A 21,117-nucleotide genomic window follows, 5' to 3' on the forward strand; every position below is an offset into this window, starting at 1 on the left:
TATGGTGCAGGAGGTGGGTGCACCACCTGTGGCTGGTTAAGTGGTTTCTAAATTGGTGCACGCCTTTGTGGTTCAACCGACTCGTGCTCAGACTTGAACTTGAGTCCAGCCCATAGGTCATCGTCTTGGTTTACCTAATGGTCCTCATTTTCCTCATGCAATGTTATGAACCAGATCTAGACCGATCCAGAAGTAAGAAAATTATAAAACTTTATGTGGTGGTAGCCTCTAATACGAATCGGATCAGATCGAATCACATCAAAGGGAGATTAGGCTCAATGGATTGAGTCTAATTACCTTATTTGGTCATTTGGTTTAGTTAGAGTCTTAGCAGGTTATGATGTTATTTAATTAGCTAAATCCAACTCTGCACAATTTTGGAAAAATATTCTTATAATATTCTACACATATCCAAATAATATTAAACTAGTTGATAAGTTCGCCAACCTCCAGATCTAGAACTTTGATATTAATGACTTCTCCAGATTCGGAATCTATCTGTGACAAAATGAAAGCTTAATCTGAGAGATAATCATAGAAGATAAAGAAGACTGGTTTAGTTGGTTTGTTAGGGTTTTAACTTAGTTGTTGTTTAATTTAGTTGATGTGTCCCTACGGTGAGCCTCTATATATATGTAGAGGAAATCTTAATTGGAGTATGATGATGATGCTATTGGATTCTTGCCTCCTATTTCTCTCTAGATTCTCTCCCTCCTCCCTCTTCACCATCCTTCCACCTCTACCGTTGGCAAGGTTTTTCCTAACTTCTAATCTCCCTCGATTGTCGAGCCACCCCTCTTCATCTATATCCCTTAATCAAATCCACCATCCACCTTCATCTCCATACCCATCCATAACCCTAACATCCACTCCACTTGTAACCACCACCATCACCCATGTTATTCCATGTTTTTGTCCTAGTTTCTGTTCAAATCTGCGAAGGGTGTAAATACAAAAGTTATAGATCGGGAAGCTACGAATCTAACACACTTGGTTTCGTAATTTGCTGACTACAGGAGAATATTTGATAAATATTTTCCCACGGTTACGCGGACTATTTTTTATAATAAATTCAGATCTTAAGGAATTGTTCCGTAGCCAACATTTTAGTACAAGAACACATCAATTTGGTATCAGAGCTCATCAATTTGGTATCAGAGCTCATTAATTTGGTATCAGAGCAGGCGAACCTCAGACCTCCATTAATGGTTGAAATAAGGTAGATGACATCAACAAGGAGACCTATGGAGAGCACACCGACAAGGGAAGACTCAATCCACGATGGTTCTAATCGTGAGGCCAATTTCTTTGTCGCGAACACGGCAGGACCGAGTTAACCAACGTCCATGGGTGTGAATATGGGCTTGGCGGATGAACTTAGGGGCATGTTCCAAACATTGCTGAATAGAGTTGACGCAATTCAAAAGGATCACAATGATTTTAAGGAATATGTCATGAACCGATTGGGTTCATCATCTCCTTGACGACGATCGGTGCCTGACCAAGGACCATCAAGGTAAACATCACGATCAGAGGAGACCTTGCTGCCCACACCGACGGCTAGGAATACCAAAGCGGTCGTCCATCACCAATCGCCACCCGAGCCATTGATTGAGGGCATTGAAGCTTTGAAAAATATCGAGGATTCGATACCTAGACGGCCCGATCCTATGGTCATGGCTGCCCATTAAGTTTCTTACCGATCTAAATGACAACCTCCTTAGCCCATAAGCAATGTGCCAAAGCCTAAACAGATCAGCCCTTGTGCGAGGCCTAGACTAGACTCGAGCGCACATTGGATGGTGGGTGAGTTAAATCTTAGTCATGGCCACCTCCACAAATCAACGCGCTACATTGTGTTACACTTGGCCGAGCCATGGCCTCCTCCACAAGGCTTGCGTTCTTGGACTGGGCTCGGATGTCGATGGGAACAATTCGACAAATTTGGAAGGTTTGGAAACCACCATGGACACCTTGACGACAAGGTGATCGGAAGCGTGGTGGATTGATATGAACCGGATCAGATCGGATCACATCAAAGAGAGATTAGGCTCAATCGATTGAGTCTAATTATCTTATTTGGTTATTTGGTTTAGTTAGAGTCTTAGTAGTTTAGGATTTTATTTAATTAGCTAAATCTAACTCTGCGCAGTTTTGGGAAAATATTCATACAATATTCTACACATATCTAAATAATATAAAAATAGTTGGATAAGGTTGCCAACCTCCAAATATACAACTTTGATATTTATGAATTCTCCAGATTCGGAATCTATCTGCGACAAAATGAAAGCTTAATCTGAGAGTTAATAGGAGAAGATAAGGAAGACTAGTTTAGTTGGTTTGTTGGGGTTTTAACTTAGTTGTTGATTTATTAGGATTTGTTAGAGTTGTTTAATTTAGTTGATGAATCCCTAGGGTGAGCCTCTATATATATGTGGAGGAAACCCTAGTTGGAGTATGATGATGATGCTATTCGATTATTAATTTCTTGCCTCCTATCTTCTTTCTAGACTCTCTCCCTCCTTCCTCTTCACCATCCTTGGCAAGGTTTCTCCTAACTTCTAATCTTCCTCGACTGTCGAGCCATCCCTCTTTTTTGGGATCTCGGCCACTTCGTTCCCTTCGTCTATATCCTTTAATCACATCCACCATCCACTTTCATCTTCATACCCATCCATAACTCTAACATCCACTCCACCTATCACCACCACCATCGCCCACGTTATTTCATGTTTTCTTCCTAGTTGAAGTTCGAATCTACGAAGAGCCTAAATATAAAAGTTGAGATCAGGAAGTTATGAATCTAACCCACTTAGTTTCGTAATTTTATGATGACATCCGAATATTTGACAAATAGTTTCCCATGGTTGCGCGGATTACTTCCTAAAATAAATTAAGATCTTAAGGAATTATTCTGTAGCCGACCTTTTGGTACAAGAACCCATCAATTTGGTATTAGAGCTCATCAGCCTCACGAGAAAGAGTTCTAATAGCTCTTATTTTAGATGAAAATATATAATTAAAATAGTGGACAAAAGTCAGAATGGGATAGAACTGTAAATATTTGATGTTGCGGCGGTCGTCAGAGTTGGCGGATCGCCAAGAGTGGTGGTGGAGAACTATAGAATATGGTGGCTATTGGTGGAGGAAGGTGGCTAGAGTTTGGAAGATCGGAATACTTTTATGGCTAAGATATACTCCTAGAAAGATAAAAGCAATCTAACGACGACAAGTAAAAGATAAATGCGAGATAAGAAAATTACTTAACTCAAATGATCATTTCACGATTTTTTTCTAATCAACATAATAACCACCCCTATTTATGGGAGCAAAAATTCTAGTGGATCAGATCCACTTGTGGATTATCCAATTTATTTAAAATTTAAAATAATAAGATAAAACTAACTAACTAACTCAAGTTGACTCGACTCGACTCGACCAATTTAACTCACATGGTCGGATCGTAACATACAACCCTGCAATACCCTAGTTACGGGTCTCAACTCGGGAAGGATCAAAAGGATTGGTGGTTGCTGCACCCGGCTTTGGTTTCGCTAGTTCATCGCCCCTACTTTATTCACAGCCATGGGCGTAAGGAGCTGAACTAGTTGTCGTGGTTGCGGTTCATCATCCTTATCATATCCAGCATAAGGGTCTCCATGGTTGCAGACGGATCTTGACTAGATCTGCCGCTTGTCCGCCATGGTGTTTTAGGGGTGGTACCCCTCTATTCCTCATCTGTCAAGTGCCTCGATGCTAGGGATCTTTTGGTCGTCATTTGCTAGTGGTTCGAGAAACGACTTGCACTAATACCAAGTTGTTACGATCATCCTCGAGGTGGTTATGATTGCAACAAGACCTAGCTCTAATCAGATCTAAAACCAGAAATGTGGAAGGTAATACCAACTGATCTAATCATCCAAAATCTTTATACAATCAAATTTCTCTTTGTAGACTTGACATCTCGCTTCTAGCTTTGCAAGCAAATGCGAAGCGCAGCCAAAGTACTGAAATAGGAGTTGGTTCACTTGCCCTTGATTAAGCCGATTAGTCCTTGTTGACTTTTTGAGGTTCAGAGGGAAGGCCAATAGCGCTTTCTTCAATACTCGTGGGAGAAAGGGTTCCCTTAGGAAAGAAGGGTTCTCGCGACGATCGGAGGTATAAATCTTATGATTTGTAAGAAATACTGATTGAAGGTTAGAAGGTGGCGGGATGGTGGTGGTGGAAGAGGGAATAAGGTTAGGGTTAGGGTTAGGAAAATGGATATGACATTGGTAGTGGGAATAAAGCATAAAGGTAGATGAGGGGAGATAAGGGGACCGTAGTCTTAGGGACGAGAGGAGATGATCTAACGTAATGGAAGGATGGTAGTGACATTAATCATGGCCGAGGATGAAGCTCGGCATGAGAGAAAGAGAGATGTCACACGAGAGGGAGAGCGGGCAAAAAGAGTCTTTCGGCAAAAAGCCAAGGTTTCAATATTCATTCCATAATCTCAAATGTGGTTAGCACCTAAATATTTATAGGTGGCCACGGTACATTCGGTTCGGCTAGTCTGACCATTTAAACTTAACAAGAACTAAAAGCAAATGTGCCTAACATCCTTCTACGGTCGGGTGCACATCACAAGTTGGTGGCTACCTAACTCGACTCAACCAGCCAGCTTAAAGAGCTCGACCTGACTAACTTGACTCAAGACTAAATTGTAAAAATAAATAAATCTAATTAAACAAAGGGGTTTCAGCCCTATCTAATTAACTCGAGACGACTAGTTTGACCTAAGTCGTATCAGCACATTTCCCTTAATCTTTCTTACTTTTTACATTTTAGAAATTATTGCAAGTGCAATATCTATGTAATGGCAAATTCGTGATTAAAATCGATGTCATTAAGTTGTACAAATTAGATTTAATATATGGTCAAGATCTACTTCTAGGAAATCGAAAGCAATTAACGGCTGTGGTTAAAAGGTAAAGGTCAGATAACAATAACAATATCAAAGATATGGAGTTTTGGTTGTTGCTGTGCTAAGCAATCAAATTGTAAATTCGCAGGAGTCCGGAGCGTCGAGTAAGCCTATAGTTTTGTCATGATCCAACTGTCTAAGACTAGACTCTATAAATTCTCAACATTTGAAAAATCCAAGATCACTATTCTAATAGATGTGAGAAAAAAAAAAACAAGAAGGTGGAACCATTTGACCGCTAAATATATAGTATAGACTCTGTGTAGTCGTATATACGTTGCAACTTTCTTCTTTCGAATATCATTATCATCATCACTAGTAATCGTACATGCAACCATAAGTTAATAGCCTAGTTTCGGTTCCAAGTCTTGGCGGCGGTCAAATTCGGGCTCACACACTTGTATCCAACCATAGAAAAAGATGTGAGACAAATTGGATCAAGATTTGATAGTACAAAAAAACGACATACTTTTGCAGAAACTTGTGTTTGCATGCAGAACGATCTTCTAATAGTCATGGAAATTGACAAACAATGATATTACTCTCAAGCTTCACAAAAGAAGAGATAAGCACTTATAAGGATGAGATTCTTAGAGTAGTCCTGGCCATTCATGAATGTAGACTGTCAGTCATCTCTTAATTTCTTCTCTTTTGATGTGGATGTGCAATCTCATGTTCTACATGCATATTTCCTTTAATGCTTAAGTTTAAGGTGATTCCTTACTATGTAGTATATCAGATGCTTTTCACGAAAATAGAGACTACATATTTCAAGTGCTTTTCTCTTTTTTCACTCGATTTTCATCAAAGATAGTGTTATAAGTCCGTTATAAGCCCCTTTATAATGCTGCAATGCAAAAGTATGATCAGTAGTTGGCCGATTCGGAATCGTACTGTGCAAGTCTTTTAGTGCTTTAATTGGAAATATTTTTGAAAACAAATATTCCTTTTCAACCCAACTCCCACTTGCCCATCCTCCTACTATTCAAACAAATACTGCTGAAAATAGTGCTACTGACAACGTACAATCTCGCTAAGCATGCGCAGAGACGCAGACTTTGAGTGGAAAAAGCTATGGGAGGACAAATTAACTAGAGAATTTCCTCACGACGACTGCTGCAGTTTTTGACAAAATATTCTTTCTAAATCATATGTATATAGAAAAAAAATGCCTGTACGTAACTTTTTTTTTTCATTTGTTTGTAATTTTATCTGCAGAGACTATTTTTGGACATGCAGAGTGCTCCCCGTTAAACCTTTTAGCTTCCTTCACCTTTCTACTATCTCTCTTTTGTTTATGTTTCCACTATTCTTCATCAAACTCTCTCTCTCTCTCTCTCTCTATATATATATATATAATTTGATTTCATCTCTTTCCAAGCACATAATTTAATTACTACAGTAATCTGTGGACCGAATTTATAGTTGACCATTCAAAAATATGGTTTTAAGGATACCCATATAAAAAATCGAAATGATTTGAGAATTTGAGGGTATACACATAATTAAGGGATTTTATAAGGATATTTGCATAGGTGCTGTTCTAATTTTATTTTGACGACTGTATCTTAAAATCTGAACCATTTAATACTTGACAAGACAAATGTATTTTTAAATGATAGTAATGCAAACGTTTATAGGTAACCAAACAAAGATAAGAGTTTTAATGAGTATCCATATAAAACCAAAGTGTTTTAACTGAGGAATTGATAAAGGATTTTAGAATGGCATGAATGGGGAAAAAAAACCTAAAAACTAATGAGAATATTGAAAGCATTAGTGTCCAAGTTCTTCATGTGGATATTTTTCTCCGACCAAAGCAAGAGTTCAAATTGATAAAGACACAGAACGTCGACCTTAGTGTCCAAAGTCCAAGTTCTTGGTATTCAACAAACCTCATATGCTTATAAATAGTAGTGATGCACTTAAGCATGCAATTTATCACCACGGCTTCTCTCCCTCCCCCATAGAATTAATATAATGGCTTCCAAAAATATCCTTCTTACTTCTACAATCTTTCTCTTTTTCATTATTGGAGATCTCATCCCTCATGTAAGAGCTGCAAGTGCTGTTACTTTTCCTGGAGTCTTAGACCCAAACAGGCCGGCGTGCGGATCCAAGTGCCCACCCAGTGGTCAACCATACACACGTCCTCCTCCTCCCATTAAGGAGACTCCTACTGCAACCACCAAGGAGGAGAAGAAAAGCTCTATGATCGGTTAGTCATATTAGCTGGATTAGAGGTTTTGTGTGTATATTCTTCTAAAATCTCTCTGTTAAATTAAACATGAAACACGAAAATATAAAACCTAGAAGGGCATGCACCAAGTAAAGAACTTTTGAAATATTTACACACAAAAATGCCAAATATTTTAGTATGCCCAATTTAATGATTTAGTTTGCTGGACAAAGGTTTTTATATGGCCAAACATTAATTAAACCTAGGACCTTCTGATTTAAATAATATTAGTTTAATAGCTCAGTTTTTTATCTGTAAAATGTTCTAATATTTCTGATATATTCTTTATAATTTTAATTTTCAGGTAGCACTCCTTAGTGGTCAAGATCAAAAGTCCGTTATATATCGGCATCCAATTGTTGTCTCTGTGGTTCTCGTCAGCTAGCCTTTCATCGAATAAAAGAGCACGGAGGAATATGTCTACCTCCTAGTTATAGTAATACCTTTATAATTAGGTTGCTCTTTGTATTTTGGTGTTATTCTTATGTGTGCTATATTGTGTCCTAATAAATGTCTATTCTGGATCTTACAATTGGCTCTCATAATTTACTCGCATCGAAATATTTTGATTTAACAAAAAGTCAATTTTACTATGTAAAACCTATAATCAACAATATCAATGTATTATTTCATCTTCCTCTTCTCCCACCGCAATGAAACCTGTAATTTTTACATTGACCATAAATGCCTTCTTATTATGCACATTTATTAATCTTTTGAGAGAAATATTATGCACCAGTTTTACTTAGTATATTTGCCAAAGTTTGATTATGAACTGGACTACTGAGAGAGTTTGATTGAGTATTTGGATTGAAGGGAGTTCTTTGATGGTGATGGAAGGGATAAAAGATGGGTCAATATTGATGTGATTTGGACCATATTGAGTCATTTCTAGTATGGATACAACCTATAGGGATCTATTCTTATTTTATTCTAGTTGTTTCCATCATAAAAATAAGGATTCTGTATGTTGCATTCGAATGCGTGGGGGGAGTCACGTGTAAACACATGGTCACGTTCAAACACACTTGACCCCGTTCAAACGCGATCGACAAGAATTCATTGTTTCTAGGATTATTATTTGTCATTTTGGGATGTTTGGTTAGCCTCTTAAGGTGTGGATAGTAACCAAAAATATTATGATGAATGAATATTGAGTTTTATCCCCGATCATGCCTCTCTATCCTAATCTTCCTTCCCTTCATTCAAGACCTAGCCGTGTGCCATCTCGACGTTGGTGATCTTCTAACCTCCCTCGTCTGTCGAGTCCTCCCTCCTCCTTGGGATTGCAACCATCCATTTCCTTTATACGTTGGTGATCTTCATACGTCACATAAGATAGATGACAGACCACATTCATTCGTTTATTCCAACCGGCATTGCAACCATCCATTTCCTTCTCAAAAGGGAAGGTTAAAACTAGGTATAATTTATATTTGAAGCATGAGAGCAAGACTAGAAACCCAAGTTATTAATGCATTCCCATTTGAAAAATCTAGAGCAAACCCTAATATAAACAATACAACCTTTAACGAGTAAACTTGATGATAAATTGACAGTTAAACAGTAAGCAACACAAATATGCAAGATTTATATGAAAAACCCTAAATTAGAGTAAAAACTATGGATTCTTTTCACTACAATCAAATCAATCACTAATCAAAAGAAAATATAAGAACCGGTTATAGATTACCTACTAAATCCTAAATTTCACAATAAGTTGTTTCTAGTGGTTAATTCGCTGATCTTTTTGACCCTTGAAATCGAACGAACTTGTCTTATATAGATTTCTAAAATAGATGAAAAATCTAGTTTAAGTCAATCCAAAAAAACTTTGCTTCATCAGTGCATTCGAATTCGAACACCCGAAGGGCCATTCGAACACCTATAGAAAAATAGAGAAGTCAACTTAGAATAACCGTAGTAGCCAACTGCTCTTAGACTTTTGTGTTCAAACGCCAACTAAGTGCTTCTACATTTGGGCTTCCCCCCTTCAAATGCCTAATGGGTCGTTCAAACACCTAACCTTTACTTCTATCCTTGGGTAGGAGTGTTCAAACGCCTCGAAAGGCTGTTCAAAAGACTTAAACATTTCTTTTATATCATACTCTTTACAAAAATCTACCAACACAAAAAAGATTTTGTTCACATAATTCCCAATAAAATAATATTACAATCTCTCCCCGGCAATTTTGTAACAAGAACCTATAACCTAAATACAAGTATCTAAAATACATTGGCCTATTGAGCATGAACAAAAGATTCAAAAACATGTTTCAATGAATATGCACCTATCACAACAAACACTCCATACCACCTGAAACACATATGTGGATAAACAAAAATGAATAATATGCACTCACGTTAAAACAATAGCTAAAGAAGGAACATAAGTACATATCATCAAAATAAGCAGAAAGTACTTAAATGAAAAGTACATAAGTAAAGAAGTAAACAATATAAAGAACACAGAATCCCCCTTTCTTGTTGCAAAGTGCCAATACCCTGTCACCGTTGAGGAGGAAAGTATCGATACATGTCGTTGCAAAAGATCTAGAGAATTTGAGTTGACATAACTACAGAGAAGGTGTCAAACTTTTGCTCAAGTTGATCCTATCGAGTACTAACATCAGGGGTATCCACAGCCTCGTTAGTGTCATGCTTAGTGTTAAGATCTTTGGCACTCACCGATCCTTGAGATAGTCGAGAAGAATTAACTTTGCTCCTGCTGAGTGTAGCTAGTCCCAATGGACCCAAAGGACGGACCATAGACTCTAAGAAATCAATAGACACTCCATATCGTGTACATCAAGCAAATGCAAACCAATAAGCAAATAGATAACTGTTATGGGGCTAATAAAATGCAAAAAATTTGAACATGTCTAATAAAATTATTAGACATGACGGGGTCTGTTCCCGACCAATAAGGAAAAATGACAATGCAAAAAATAAAATGAAGACTAATAAAATTGAACTAGAGCGATTGCATAAGGAAGTTAAATTTCTAAAAGGAAAGAATAAATTTGACGAGATTCTAAAAGCTCAGATCTCTAGAAAAAACAGGTACGGTGTTGGATACACTGATAATTCAAATAATAATAAAACTGTCTTCGAATTTACTCTCACTTAATTTTATTATTTTTTGACTAAGCTACGCTTAAATTTCTTTTGATAATTGCATATGTGAGACAATAAAATAATTATATTATCCCAATTCACTTTTCACTAGATGTTTATTTATAAAGGTTATATAGAATAGAAAAAGAACCGTTTGTCTAAACATACAAGTATTGTCAATCTCAGGTAACACGTAATAATAAATGTTTTGCTTAAACGGATACTGTTTTGAACTAAATTTGGATTTATTTAGACTTAAAATAAATTATAAAAATTTAGGTGGTGGTAGCCTTAAGAGATAGGGTTCTAATGGCTCTGGTTTCACATCAATCAGATGTTTAGATGAAAAGATATATTAAAAATATTGGAGCAAGATTAGAACGGAGCAAAATGGTAAATATTTGACGTTACAACGGTCGTCGGAGGGTTGTGGTGAACGACTGTAGAATAGGGTGGCTACTGTAGGAAGACAGTGACTAAGATTTGGAAGTTTTAAAGATCTACGGCTATAATTTACTCCTAGAAAAGTAAAGACGATCTAACGGCTATAATAAAACGGTAAATATGATAACAAAAAAATAACTAAACTCAATTAATTTTTAATGCGTTGAATGTTGGATGAACAAATAAAGAAGCTCACACCGTCGAGTAAATAGCGAGTTTTGGACTAAAATCATTAATATAACCAAAAGTTAACAACTTTAGACCGATCTTGACCATCAAATCATAGATGTCTACATACTAATGTGACTTCTTGGACTTAGACTACTACTTCCAAGTCTTTGCGCCGGTCAAAGTCGGGCTCACCCACTTGTATGCAACTGTAGAAAAAGTTGTGAAAATTAGATCAAGATTATTAACTTGTGTTTGTATGCAGAATGATCTTCTAACAGTCATGGAAAATGACAAACAATAATATTACTCTCAAGCTTCACAAAAGAAGAGATAAGCACTTATAAGGATGAGATTCTTAGAGTAGTCCTGGCCATTCATGAATGCAGACTGTTAGTAATTGTTCTCCTTTGATGCGGATGTGCAATCTCATGTACTACATTCATCTTTTCTTTAATGCAAGAGTTTAAGGTGATTCCTGACTATATGTTTCAAGTGCTTTTATTTTATTTTTTTCACTCGATTTTCGTCAAAGATAGTGTTATAAGTCCGTTATAAGCCCTTTTATAATGCCGCGATGCAAAAGAATAATCAATAGTTGGCCGATTCGGAATCGTATTGTGCAAGTCTTTTAGTGCTTTAATTGAAAATATTATAAAATTTTTAGAAAAAAATATTCCTTTTCAACCCATCTCCCACTTGCACATCCTCCTACTATTCAAACAAACACTGCTGAAAATATTGCTACTGACGACATACAATTTCGCTAGGCATCAGTAAAGACACGACTTTGACTGGAAAAAGCTTTGGGAGGACAAATTAAGTATAGAATTTCCTAGTTTTTGGCAAAATATTCTTGCTAAATCATATGTATACAGAAAGAAAATGCCTGTACTTGAGTATTCTTTTCATTTGTTTGTAAATTTTATCCACAGAGACTATTCTTGGACATGCAGAATGCTCCCTGTTAAACCTTTTCGCTGCCTTCACCATTCTACTTTCTCTTTTTCTCTTTCCCGATGTATATATATATATATATAATCAAATTATATACATATAATTTGATTTTATCTGTTTCCAAGCACATAATTTGATTACTACAGTACTTTTTAATCTCAAGGACTGAATTTAAATTATCTAACTCCAGTGTAATATATAAAACTGAATTTATTTGCAAAGTTGACCATTCAAAAATAAGGTTTTAAGGATACCCATATAAAAAAACCGAAATGATTTGAGAATTTGAGGGTATACACGTAATTAGAAGATTTTATAAGGTTATTTGAATAGGTGGTGTTCTAATTATTTTCTGACTACTGTATCTTAATATCTGAACCATTTAATAATTGACAAGATAAATATGTCTATAAATGATAGTAATGCAAACGTTTATAGGTAACTAAACAAAGATAAGAGTTTTAATTTTAATGAGTTTCCATATAAAATCCAAAGTGTTTTAGTTGAGGAATTGATAATATACACGTAAATAAGAGGTTTGAGAAGGGCATGAATGGGAAAAAAAAAACCCTAAAAAACAATGAGAACATTGAAGGCCTTAGTGTCCAAGTTCTTGGTGTGGATATTTTTCTACGAGTAAAACGAGAGTCAACATTGATAAAGACACAGAACGTCCACCTTAGTGTCCAAGTTCTTGGTGTTCAACAAACTTCATGTGCTTATAAATAGGCAGTTGCACTGAAGCATGCAATTTATCACCACAACCTCTCTCTCTCTCTCTTTGTCTCTCTTTCCCCTATAGAAGTAATTTAATGGCTGCCAAAAACATCTTCCTTGCTTTTGTAATCTTTTTCTTGGCCCTCACTGGAGATTTCATCTCTCATGTGAGAGCTACTGCTACCCTTAATCCCCTACACCTAAACAATCCGGCCTGCAAATCCACTTGCCCAAGCCCGGGAGGATCATACACTCATCCTAGAGGCCCATACAGAAAAGAGCGACAACCATATCCTCCTCCTCCTCCTAATACGGAGACTCTTGCTACATCCACTAAAGAAAAGAAGAAAAACTCTACGATCGGTTAGTCATATTAGCGTGTATATTCTTCTAAAATCTCTCTGATAAATTAAAGATGAAACATGAAAATAAAAAATCTAGAAGTAAAAAACTTTTGAAACTATTTACACACAAAAAGCCTAATATTTTAGTAGGCCCAATTTATAATGATTTTAATTTGCTGGATCAAGGTGTTTTAATAGCTCAGTTCTTGATCTTTAAAGTGTTCTAGTATTTCTAATCATATTCTTTATAATTCTAATTTTCAGGTAGCACTCCTTAGTGGTTAAGATCAAAAGCCCGTTATGCATTGGCATCTAATTATTGTCTATGTGGTTCTGGTGAGCTAGCCTTTCATAGAATAAAAGAACACGTTGTGGAGGAATATGGTTACCTCCTAATTATAGTTATAATTTATTATTAAGTTGCTCTTTGTACTTTGGTGTTATTCTATGTGTACCCATCCACATATTTGTGTCCTAATAAATGTCTATTCTGGATCTTAAAATTGATTCTCATAATTTACTCTCATTGAATTTTTTTTTTATTTAACATCATGTAAAGTCAATTTTACTAAGTAAAACATATAATCAACAGTATCAATGTATCAAACCTGCAATTGTTACATTGACCATAAATCCCTTCTTATTATGCATATTTATTAATTTTTTTGAGAGAAATTTTATGCACTAGTATTAATTACTATATTTGTCAAAGTTTAAGAGACTCTTTCTACAATTGAAACACACATATATATATAGAGAGAGAAGATAATTTTCTTTCTCTCCCAGTTTAAAGTCTTAAAGACAATAAAAAGGATGCACAAAACAGAAAAGATTCATTCATTAAATTTAAATGCATTTGACATGCAGTGTGGAACATAAAAAAGATTATCGAAAAATGTCGACATGCAATATATTAATAAAATTAATAATTAAAAATTGTAATTCTCAATCATTCTTCTCATTAGGTCACCATTCAAATAGACAGCCATTATTATAGAAAATAATGCAAGGGAACCCTATCACCATTGCTAGTAATAACAAGGAGAAACTATAATAATATTTTGCCTAATAAACCTAGCTAATAGTAGTTTTTCGCTGTTTTGTTTTCATTGCAAAGTCACTCAATTCAACTATTTTCTAACTAATTTGTGCTTGCCTTGTTGGTTTAAAAATTCCAACAACTACACATGTGAGAGAATAAAATGATTATGTTGTACTCATTCATAAGTCTTTAGATACCAGAACTATGGAATAAACACTGAATCATCCTTCTATGGAATCTATCAAGTCGGAGTCGAACACACTCTTCTTCACTTAAAATCTACCAAGGAAACTGATTGGAATAGTTTTGTAACTTACACATCTAGGTTTTTAGTATTTAGACCCTTTACAGATTAGGATGATATCATGGTCTAATCTGGATAACAAGCCGAACCACTCCCGCCACCTAACACTATCATCGGCTTGTCATCTAGATTAGAATCCGATATCATCCTAATATGTAAAGATCTAAAAATCAAAAATTGAAAGTTACTGTTACAAACTGGCCTGATCCGATCCGCAATGGTCCTACACTCGATGAAGCTTGTAACTTCCAAAGGGATCTGCGAACAATGTAACTAACGGATCTTCCTGAATTTTAGATATGTTGTTGTCTTAGAGAGAGCTTTCCAACGAATCCAAGATCATAGAATTTGAGCGGTTAGATCTCAAGATATCAACTAAATAATGGCCGAAGGTCAATTAGATCCTAGCTTGATAGCCCTCAAATGGCTAGATAGATGCTAGGTTTAGTTATTGGTGTGAAAGGGGAGAAGTTGTAATAGAAGAGGGTGGTTAGAAGTTGGAAATGGCTGACTAAAGACTTGACCAGTGGAAGAAAGGAGGTGGAAAAGGTTGTCAATGGCTAGAGACAAGTAGAAAAGAAGATAAAGGCCAAAGCTAATTCCAATATCATCATCATCATAAAACTCCAATTAGGGTTTTCTCCACATATATATAGAGGCTCACCCTAGGGACTCATCAACTAAATTAAATAACTCTAACAAATCTTAACAAACCAACAACTATGTTAAAATCCTAATAAATCAACTAAACTAGTCTTCCTTATCTTCTTGGATTAACCCTTCGTTTCGTTTCGTCGCTTATCTTCTCGGATTAAGCTTTCGTTTCATCATAAATAGATTCTGAATCTGGAGAAGTTATGAATATCAAAGTTGTAGATCTGGAGGTTGGCGACCTTATCCAACTAGTTTGATATTATTTGGATTTGTATAGAATATTCTACAAATATTTTTCTGAAACTAAGCAGAGCTGGATTTAGCTAATTAAATAAAATCCTAACTTGCTAAGACTCTAACTAAACTAAATAACCAAATAAGATAATTAGACTCAATCTATTGAGCCTAATCTCCCTTTGATGTGATTCGGTCTGATCTAGTTTGCATTAGTCACCAAACTGTTAGGTTTTTAGTGTTGGCAATTATGTACAAAATATTATAAGTATTTTTATACATGTATATGAGCATTTATAAAAGTCTAAAAAGTATTTGTATTGAGGAATTATAAGATTAAAAGAGAAAAGTTTACGAGTTCACATCGCATTCACATTGCGTTCACAACGCGTTCATAGGGCGTTCGCATAGACAAAGAGTAGCGTTCACAAGCACGTTTGAACGCGAGTGCACGCGTTCGCACAGACAGTAACTAGCATTCACAAGCGCGTTCGAACGCAAGAGCAAGCATTCGCACAAACAAAGAATAGCGTTCACTAGCGTGTTCGAACGCGAGCGCATGCGTTCGCATAGATAGTAACTAATGTTCACAAGCGCGTTCGAATGTGAGCACAAGCATTCGCACAGGACGAGAGTGCTATTTCTGCGCACGTTTGAACGCAGTCATGGGTCGTTGGAACGCACCCTGTTACGTTCACAATGTGTTCACACATCCAGAGGAGTGTACTTGTCCGTTCGAACGCAACCTATGAAAATCAAGCCGCTGTGTTCGAACGCACTTGGGCCTGTTCGAACGCACTTGAGATCAAGTTAGACCGTTCGAATGCACCTACGAAGTTTGCAATTTTTGGACTTTCGTGAGTTTGGATAAAACTTGGATTTGGCTCTATCTTAGAGATCATAAATAAGTATTGTGATGCCCTAACTCTAGGGTGGTTGGTGAAGCAAGTTTGAAGGAGACTTCTTGAGGCTACATTGTTTCTTCAACTAACAAGGTCCGACTCTTCTACAAGGTTTAAAATTTTTGTCTTAAGAGCTATTTAGACGAAAAATTAATCTCGATGGCTACTAAGGTTGGATATCAATCACGAGAAGCGGTGAATCGTGGGTTCTAGCGAGCAAAACTGAAAAGAACAAAGTCGTCAGGATTGACGGATTGTTTTGTGAGTCAGTCTTGTAACTACCATTATTCTAGTGATTAGTTTTGATCTGAGTTTGGATCCGTAGTTTTTTCCCGTTTGGGTTTTTCCACGTTAAAGTCTTGACGTTCATCTCTGCTTTTGCTTTTTAATATTTCTTTTGATTTTTTATTTAAGCAAAAGAGTGATATCATTACCTAAGGTTTAGATACATACTGTGTCTGGGTGTTCTTTCACAAACTATTCCAACTAGTTTTTTAATTTTCTATTATCCAGAGAATATTTGGCGAATATTCTCCCACAACTATGCAAAACTGTCCGCGGTTCGGATTGACCCCATGTTGACACGTATCATTTGGTATCAAAGCTTGAATACTCCTAGGTTCGATCATAATATACTAATATTATATTTATCCAGGTTTGATTCCATTAGAGAGGCTCCTCCGGCTTCTCCAATGACAAGAGAGGCTCTTGCTATAATTTAAACATATATATAGATTATATAGAAAAAGAACAAAAGGAAATATTCATGTAAACTGAATAATAAAAAAATAAGGGCATAACACTGAATTAATAAAAATGATAACAAAAAATTATAATTCTCAATCATTTGTCAAATTTGTCACCAATCAAATAGATAGTGATTTATTATAGAAAATAATACAACCAGACTCCTATCATTGTACAAAATATTGGTAGTATCACGGGTGTTAGGTTTTTAATTGTTGGCAATTATGTACAAAATATTCTAAGTATATCTTTACATGTATATGAGCTTTATACAAGTCTAGAAAATATCTGGTTTGAAGAATTACAAGATTATTGGAGTAAAGTTGATGAGTTCACACTGCGTTCACAAAGGCGTTCGAATGCGGGTACTGCATTCACACAGACCGAGAGTAGCATTTACAAACGCGTCCGAACGCAACATGAGGAATTCAAGCTGTCGCGTTCGAACGCACTTGGGTCCGTTCGAACGCACTTAACGCACTTGAGATCAAGTCAGGCCATTCGAATGCACCCGGGCCGTGTTCGAATGCACCAACGAAGTTTGAAAATCTTTGACTTTCGTGAGTTCGGATAAGACTTTGATTTGACTCTATCTTGGAAATCATATATAAGTATTGTGTTGCCCTAACTAGAGGGTGGTGGAAAAAAATTTATTGAAGGAGACTTCTAGTGGCTAGATCAATTCTTTAACTTACATCGTCCTACTTTTTAAAAGCTTAATTTTTTGTCTTAAGGGCTATCTAGACGAAAAATCAATCTCGAGGGCTACTGAGGTTGGATATCAATCACGAGAAACAGTGAATCGTGGGTTCTAGCGAGCAAAACTGAGAAGAACAAAGTCGAGAGGATCGACGATTTATCTTGTGAGTCAATTTTGTAACTGCTACTATTCTAGTGATTAGTTTTGATTCGAGTTTAGATCCATGATTTTTTTCTGATTGGGTTTTTCCGCGTTAAAATCTTGGCGTTCATCTCTATTTTCATTTTTAATATTTCTTTCGACTTTTACTTAAGCGAACGAGCGATATCATTGCCTAGGGTTCAGATACATACGTGTGTCTAGCTGTTTTTCAATTGGTATTAGAGCAGGTTCTCACCCTTTGAGAGAGATCAGATAGGATGGATTTTCATAGAGATGGACCATTATCTATTACACCTCTTATTCTAGATGGATCAAATTATGGATATTGAAAAGCTAGGATGAGAGCTTATTTGAAGTCTATAGATGAGCGAGTATGGTTTGTTGTTGTGAACGGTTGGAGTCCACCAATGTACATGGTGAATGATAAACTTATTGAGAAACCGACTGAGTCATGGGATAGGATAGAATATGAAAAAGTTGGCTAGAATAGTAAAGCAATAAATGCAATTTTTAGTTGTGTTTCCTCGAAAGAATTTAGAAGAATTTCTACTTGTGAGATAGCAAAAGAAGATTGGACGATCTTAGAAACTACTCACGAAGGAACCTCAACTGTAAAACTTTCGAAACTTCAGAGGCTGACTACTAGTTTTGAAACTCTACGTATGGAAGAGAATAAGACTTTTGATGAGTTCTATGCAAAGCTGAGTAATATAGTAAACTCTAGTTTCAACCTAGGAGAGAAAATTCCTGAAAACAGAATTGTCCGTAAGATCCTTAGGTCTCTTCCATAAACGTTTCAGGCGAAAGTTACAGCTATTGAGAAAAATAAGGACAGCGATTCTATAAAAGTTGAACAATTGATAGGAAATTTATAAACATTTGAGTCTAGTCTTTCAAAATCGAGGAAGTCCAAAGTGATGGCCATATCCATAGTTGAACAAAATTTAGAGGAATCTGATGATGAAGGTGATTTAGATGTTGAGATGTTGGCTATGTTTGCCAAAAAGTTCAATAAATTCTTTCGAAAGCCAAACAAGTTGAATGCTGAAAAACTTGAGAAAAGCAAAGCCTTTGTGAAAAAGAAGAATTACGTGAGTTCGAATATAGGTGTGAGCTACAACAATGTCAAATAGAAAAATAAGAATTCTGAGAATAAAGTTCGATATTTTGAATGTTCTGGTTTTTGACACATCGCACAAGAATGCCCTAATCGTCTAAAGAGGAAGGGTAAAGCTATGAAAGTTACTTGGGATGACTTAGATGAATCTGATGATGATTCTGAAAAAGACGAAGAAAATTTTGTAGCTTTTACCTCTTCTCTACTTAATACTGACTCTGTTGTTGATACTGATAGTACAGATGATCAGGATATGTTACCAGCTGAGGAAGATGAATCTGAAATTCAAAAGGCATATAATGACTTGTACTTAGAGTCGTTTAAACTTAAGAAAAGCAATCTTAGACTACTTCAACGACTCAAGGTAATCGAACCAGAAAGAATTAAATTTGAGGAAAAGTACAAATTGGAACTTGAACGGGTCAAAAACCTTTTTGAACAACTTGATAATGCGAAAAATAAAATGAAGGCTGATGAAATTGAACTGGAGCGATTGCATAAGGAAGTGACATTTCTAAAAGGGAAGAATATACTTGACGAGATTTCAAAAGCTCAGATCTCTAGAAAAGACAGGTATGGTATTGGATACACTAGTAATTCAAATAATAATAAAACTGTCTTCATTTCTAGAGGTATACAAAAGGAAGAATACCTGAAGTTATCAACCGCATTTACAAAGCAATCCTGGATGAATGCTTTTAAACTGAAGTTGAATCTACAAACTGGTGAATCTTCAACGGCACCAAAGGTAAACTTTAGTCACACTCCCCGACAAAAGGTGAGTAGAAAAGGGTTTGTTCCGACATGTTATCATTGCAGCATTCTATGGCATATTCGACATCATCGCAAATTTTTACAAAAACTACAAGTGCTTTCATTTATGAGATGAAAACAAAGGCCATATGGGTCAAGAAAAGTGATTTGAAATGTTATGTTATGCATACAGCCTTGAAAGTTTTAAATTCTGATTTGTGGTATTTAGATAGTGGCTGTTCAAGACATATGTCGGGTGACAAGTCTTTATTTTCTAATCAGATATTATATAGGAGCATGATTGGTATTCTTTTATACTTAACTACTAGTAGACCAGACATTGCATTTAGCGTCAGTGTGTGTGCTAGGTTTTAGTCTGAACCTAAGGAGACACATTTGTTTGTTGTGAAACGTATCATAAAATATGTTAGTGGCACAGTTGATTTAGGTATCTGGTTTACTTATGACTTAGGTGCTGTCATATTGGGATACACGGATTCGATTGGCCAGGTTCATGTGATGATAAAAAAAAAGTACCTCAGGTGGATGTTTTTATGTTGGAAATAATCTGGTTGCTTGGCACAGTAAGAAACAAAACTCGATATCTTTATCTACTACGGAGGCCGAGTACATTACAGTAGGGAGTTCTTGTTCTTAGTTATTATGGATGAAACAGATGGTCAAGGATTATGGCACTAAACAAGATACTTGGTGCTTTATTGTGACAACATGAGTGCTATTAATATATCGAAAAATCCTATTCAACACTCACGGACAAAACACATTGATATCCGACATCATTTTATACGCGAGTTAGTTGAAGACAAAATAATAGCACTGGAACATGTTGAGACGGAGAAACAGTTGGGGAGATTTGTTCACAAAACCTTTGGATATACAGAGATTTGAGTATCTTCGTACTTCTTTAGGGATTTGTGCTTTGGACTGATTTTATTGGGATTTGTGTTTTTTAGTTTGTGAGTTTCTTTTTATTTCATTTCATTTTTTTTAGGTTTTCTTTTTCTCTAAAATTTTATCTTTGTTTTTTAGTTTTAGATTTGTCGGAGTTTTATTTTGTTTATAAAAAAAAAATTTGATGCACTTCTAGATTCAAAAATATATTCTTGATATATAAATATGATTTTTTACTTGATTTTGAGTTATTATAGTCAATTTTGTCATCTTGTAGTATATTGTATCATTTTTACTGTGATGTGTAATAATATTGTTATTATAATTGAAAAGAGATTCTCCATGTGAAGGTTTGCCTCTTAGAAATTTTCTTATCATCTCTGTCCATGGAATCTAGGTCTTAAGTGAAACCTTAGGAAGCATTTGTCTTCTCCATGAAGCCACTTGACAAAGGAACCTTACATAGAAGTTTTACTCATGAATCTCCTTACAAACCTAGTTCTTCATCTACTAGATATAGAGATTCTTCTAAAATTTTGAAGATAAGGATTAAACTTGAGGGGAGTTTTAGTCCCCCCTAAAACATTCTAATACCTTGCAAAAATAAATTGTATTTTTATTTAGATAAATTGTAG

At 35.8% G+C, this 21,117-nt stretch overlaps 2 long non-coding RNA genes across 2 annotated transcripts; both read left to right on the top strand.

Annotated features, from left to right (window-relative positions):
- Positions 1 to 6,920: 6,920 nt before the first annotated feature.
- LOC140796781 (uncharacterized) lies at positions 6,921 to 7,844 on the top strand. Its single transcript, XR_012110528.1, has 2 exons — positions 6,921 to 7,187; positions 7,513 to 7,844. It is a non-coding gene; the product is annotated as an uncharacterized lncRNA (long non-coding RNA).
- A 4,812-nt stretch (positions 7,845 to 12,656) lies between these two features.
- On the top strand, positions 12,657 to 13,458 carry LOC140796715 (uncharacterized). The gene is made up of 2 exons (XR_012110511.1): positions 12,657 to 12,974; positions 13,220 to 13,458. It is a non-coding gene; the product is annotated as an uncharacterized lncRNA (long non-coding RNA).
- The last annotated feature ends 7,659 nt before the right edge of the window (positions 13,459 to 21,117 follow it).

The sequence above is a fragment of the Typha latifolia genome, chromosome 10 (assembly GCF_019914945.1).
Source record: "Typha latifolia isolate L0001 chromosome 10, TyphaL0001v2, whole genome shotgun sequence".
Lineage (NCBI taxonomy): Eukaryota > Viridiplantae > Streptophyta > Magnoliopsida > Poales > Typhaceae > Typha > Typha latifolia.